The sequence below is a fragment of the Uloborus diversus genome, unplaced genomic scaffold (genome assembly GCF_026930045.1).
Source record: "Uloborus diversus isolate 005 unplaced genomic scaffold, Udiv.v.3.1 scaffold_764, whole genome shotgun sequence".
NCBI lineage: Eukaryota > Metazoa > Arthropoda > Arachnida > Araneae > Uloboridae > Uloborus > Uloborus diversus.
Genome location: NW_026558972.1, coordinates 23581 through 29475, shown reverse-complemented (window position 1 = coordinate 29475; position 5895 = coordinate 23581).

Here is a 5895-nt window from a genome sequence, read left to right as displayed (position 1 = left end):
GAAGGAAATAGTGCTTAGCATCCAACTGAGCATTTTTGAGGCATTCAAAGCTCTTCAGTTTGCTATAAAATGCTCGATAGAACTTCATAGCAAACTGAAATTAATTTTGATTTCAGTTTGGTATAGTTGATATTTGAATATTTATATTGAAACATTAATCTTCGTGCAGATTCCTGACAACATACTGCTACAGCTCTCTGTAGACTGTGTAGAGTAGTTTGCATGGTGCTGCTCCTCAGCATATGCCAGCGCGGTGACTTATACACTGTAAAAAAAAATCAGAAATGTTCCTGGAAAATAATGGGCACCTAATGTGCCATACCTTGCAAAAAACAGAAACGTATTCCGCTAAAATTCTGTGACCTTCCTGAAATTGTCCTGGAATCTTTCTGAAGAAGAAAGAAGAAACCTCCCCGGTTAACGCCAGTTGTGTTCAGAGAAAACTTAAGGTAGGTTTACAATGACAGCATTTCACCTTCTTGATCTATCGAGAAAATTTCAAAAAGACTTTTGCTACCATCGCTAAGATAGCCTTGGGAGTAAGTTCCAAGCATCTCATGTGAGCTGAAAGGCTACGGAATCCAAAGAGCTATTCGCTCTCATTGAGAGCTCAGTCAACCTGTACAGGCCGTAATCGAGCTGTATCCGATAGACTGAGCAAATTCACTCAGTCAACCTTTAAACTGGTAGCTAAAAATACTTCTCACAGGAGTGAGAATTCGGCATTCGAGCAACTTAAGGTAATTCAGGAAGCAGTTCGTCAAATATACTTGATTTTTACAGGAAATTGACGAAAACCTGCGAAATCCTGAAACGTTCGGTGGAGATAATCAAAGACGTTTCGAGTGTTATTATTTTATTTTTTATTTTTGACAGTGTAGCATGCAATCATTTTAATAGCAATCAGTACTTTCCACAAAATCTCATGACTGCTAAATATACTGCAGTCTGTAAAAAGCAGTTTTCAATGCATACTTATTCTTAAGATCGTCCATTTATAGATATTTAAAAGTGTTATCCTACATAAATCCGAAATTGCGTTACATTTTAATTCCGAAACGGATTACTCTTTTGTTAAATTGAATAAAATGCAAAAACTAATGCATTCAATCTGAAACTTATTTTTGAACTAAAGCAATGAGTTTGCATTTGCAAACTGGAGATTTTTATCTTTAGTTAATAGCAAAAATTTTGCAGAACATTTTTCAAAACGGTTAAAGCAAATCTCAGCCTTAAATAAGAGGATTAACAATTTAACAAAAATTTAATTCCGGATCAAGTTCCTTTGTCTTAAAATTCACAAATCCGACGACAACGTTTTAAAATTTTCCTCTTTCTGCAAATCTGCGAAAATCAAATTCAGCTCTCAGGCAATAAAATCCAATATTTTCATCAATTCACGGTGTTTGGCGTGGAGAGAGCCAACAAGTGTTCCATCTGTCAAATGCATCTTGGCCTCATGCCAGAAGTCGATCCAGAATCATCCTCCAACTTGTTGCCTGTGCGTCCAATGGGAATCTGATGATGAAAAAGAAGGTGGAGCAGGAGTATTTTTTATGGCAACTTTCTCGCGAGTGCTTAAAATGGGCAATAAGAGATGGGTAGGTCCCTCATTAGCTCTATTAATCAAGATTTTTTTTAGCTTCTAAGTTTATTATGAATTATGAACATTATTGCAAAAGATTGATACATTATTTTATGAGCATTTTACTAACGTTGAAGGTTTATACTTCCGATTGTATTCGACTGCTTTTCCGTTTGGAAAAAAAAAATTTGAACAATCAAACAAATGCGGACAAACGACGTAGTGAACAGGTGTTCTAGAAGAAAAAAAAATCTGTTAGTAAAAATGTCAAAGATGAAATTACAACGTATCAGTGAACAAGGTTGTAAATTAATTACAGACACTTGTTTAAGGCTCCTAGTCACCCTGGAACAATTGTAAGCGATTAATTTGCATTAATTATAATGTCATTTTATCTGCTTTTGTGGAAATATTCTAGGTTTTAAAAGTTTTCTAATAAAAAAAAACTAGGAGTTTTTTTGAAGAAAATCGCAGAGCAAACTTTTATCCTGGACTAATTTGAAATGACATGGTATGAATTAAGTGTCAAATTCCAAACACAGCAAGCAATTTTTGCACCAATTAAAAAGATGAAACATTAATATTTAAAAAAAAATGCAGGTTCGGAGTAAATATAGCGCAGTAGAAAAGACCAAAAAACACCTTGGGGTCAAACAAATTGCAACAGAAATGATTCGTGTGGTAAGTGGTAGGTAGCACGCTCCTAATAAACATATTAAAAATATGCATCCGTACTGTTGGGACAAATATGTTTTTTGGCCGCCATCTTGAAAAATCATGAACCAAAGAAAAAAAAAAAGGGGAGTCAAATGAAAGGACACTTTAATCTGAAAAAGAATGTAATATGGAATACTTAAAGTGAAGTGAAGATGCTAAAAACAAACATGTATATTGTAGTGAAAAATGCGTTTTTTTTTTCTTTTTTGGCAGCTATCTTGAAAAAACATGATTTTTTTTTAAAATCGTGCGTGGTATCAAATGAAAGTAAATTCATGTTGAAAAGGAATATAAAATGGGATATTTGAAGTAAAGTATGAGGAGTAAAAATTTACATCCGTACTGAAGCGAGAAATGCGTTTTTTTGGTCGCCATCTTGAAAAATCTTAGAACATTTTAAAAACAAAAAACATCATGCATGGTATCAAACGAAAGGAATTTCATGCTCAAAGAGAAAATTATTTTGATTTAGACCGATGAAAGGAAATAATGAAATAGGAGCCGAAACACTGAAGTCTCTTGTGTTATAAACATTATTTATTAAGCTAAGCGGTTTAAGAACAGTGGATAACTTTGCGTTTTCAAAAGTGCGTTTTTCAAAAAGGTTGAATAAATACATTTTGTAACAAAATTAAGTAGGAAGAAAAAACAAAATCATGAATTTAAAGAAGTTTTATAATATAGAACATTCACATCATCAAAATGGAATCTCATCTTTAACTTCATCCAAATACCTAAGGATGTAGGGACGTCCGAAACATAAATTTTGACGATCTCCGAGTTAATTGCAACGACTTTTCTCGAGATGTCTCTATGAGCCTACACTAAAAATGATTCAGAAACATTCCTGGAAAATAATAGGCAGCTGATGTGCTCAATATCTGCCAGTAACATATCTTGCAAAAACCAGGAACATTTTCCGCTAAAATTCAGTAACATTCCTGAAAATATCCTAAAAAAATCGAGAAATCTTCCCTTTTAAAGTCAGACGCGTCTCCGGAACTAGGGCACAAATGTTAGGGAGGGAAAATATAACAGCTGGAACCTTTCTGATTTACCAAGACAGTTTCAAAAGCAGTATTACAAACATGGTCAAGGCAGCATTGCAAGTAAGTATCAAGCATTTTACTTGATTTCAATTCCTGCAAAGCTACGTGGACCAGAGACTTTTTCGCGCCCTTTGGGAGCTTAATCAGTCTGGACGAGCCATATTCGAACTGAAGCCAATACATCGTATAAATACTCTCAGTTAATCTTCAATCTGGGAGCTAAAAATATTTTTTACAGCAGAGAAAAGTCTGCATTCGTGCAACTTGTAGCAATTCATGAAACTTTTTAACAATAATACTTGATATTTAAAGGAAGTGGATAAAAACCATTGAAATCCTAAAACACTACTCAGTAACGTTTTGGAATTTTTTTACAGTGTATGTGCATATGTATGTATTTATCTCGCATAACTCAAAAATGGTATGACGTAGAACATTGAAATTTGGTATGTAGACTCTGAGTGGGACCTAAATGTGCACCTCGCTTTTTGGTTGCATTCGGATGTTCAAAAAGGGTCTTTTACACGTTTTCGGGGGAAAATCAGTCTAAATTTAAATGCCAACTCAATTGATGTTATAATTTAGCGAACACTTGGGTATATATTACCAAGTTTTTGGTCGCCAAGTTTTGTTGTTAACTTGGCGATATATTGCCAAATTAGCGACAATTTTGGGGAAAATATTTTACATTTAGAGAGTTAACCATTGAAACACGTTAAAATTGCTAGTATTGGGAACATTAATCTCTAAATAACGCTTTTTTTGCTTCGACTCGCGACAAACTAGGGGTGAAAATATTTAAAGTGTTTTCTTGCTAACCCCAAGGTATTATTATCATTCAATTGGCGTAAAATGAAGTCATGTGATGCACACATCAGCTCGTTTAATATTTATTTATTTAATCTTTTGTTTTGAATTTCAACGTAACCTTTTATTTTCGAGCCGATACCGAAATATATTTGTATACCGACGGAAGTAACTTTTAATTTATCGGAAGTGACTTAATTACTGTGACTGTACCATTGCGCATTTTTTACGTTTTTTGATGAAGTACTACTACTTGCTCACAATATTAAATAACTAAATACTTATCTATAATTTGAAATTAAATCACCCGCAAGATATTCCTTTTACCATTCACTACCCCAGCAGAGGAAAAAAAGGTTATTTGTGAGCCGATACCGAAATATATTTGTATACCAACGGAAGTAACCTTTAATTTATCGGAAGTGACTTGATTACTGTGACTGTACCATTGCGCATTTTTTACGTTTTTTGATGGAGTACTACTGCTTGCTCATAATGTTAAATAACGAAATACTTATCTATAATTTGAAATTTAATCACCCGCAAGATATTCCTTTTACCATTCACTACCCCAGCAGAGGAAAAAAAGGTTATTTGTGAGCCGATACCGAAATATATTTGTATACCAACGGAAGTAACCTTTAATTTATCGGAAGTGACTTAATTACTGTGACTATCACCGCGCATTTTTTACGTTTTTTGATGAAGTACTACTGCTTGCTCATAATGTTAAATAAATAAATACTTATCTATAATTTGAAATTTAATCACCCACAAAATATTCCTTTACCATTCACTACCAGCAGAGGAAAAAAAAGGGTAATATTTTCTTTTCTTATACTCTGTTAAATCTTAGAGATTCTACCCTTATTATTCCTACTTACTTCATGTAGCATCAATAATAATTGCTCTTTCAATGAAAATAACAGGAGAAAGAAAGGATTTCCTTTCTTGTGAATCATACTTCACTTAGCGAAACAAAATAACATACGAAAGTTTAAATAAAGTATATCAAATGTCTCAGTATTTCTTATGTTAAGCTTCATTAAATTTTTTTCAATGATTGTGAATAAGGATAATATTCTATGTTTTTAAATTTGTAAAAGTTCTGAAAATAGAATAAACTGCTAAAGAATGAAATTCAATACATTGTTAACTTTTTATTCAGCGCAATCATTAGAACTACATGCTTGAAGCATACTTCGCATAAAAACATATGCTTTTTCAAGTAATAATTGGAATTCTGCGAAATGTTCTTGCAAGTACAATCAAGAGCTCACAATTACTTTTTCGGAAATATATCTTCACGTGAATTGCATTTTTCAAGTATCTTCCTAAACTGTTTTATTGTAAACATTTGCATTAGTTTCAATCTTTTAGTCTCTAGTTATTTTGAAAGTAAAAATTCCACATTCTTTTGTGTTAAGACGGTATTGTTAGCAATGGTAATCACTTATGTTTCAAAAAGTTGCATAAATGCTTAGCAACTTGGAATTATATGAAAAGTTGATTAAACTTACTTTAATCAACTTGGAATTGTAACGCAATTCAAATGAGTTTTTGCTAATTTGCTTTTATAAGCCTTGTTATCCAAAAAGGTTTTTTAAAAAAAAAAAGAGAAAAAAAGGAAACAAAAGAAAAAGAAATAAAGAAAGATATAAAGATAAAAACCTAAAAGAAGAATAATTTAGTATACTAGAATCATATCCCTATAAGAGCAATCTTGGGCCGTGGTAG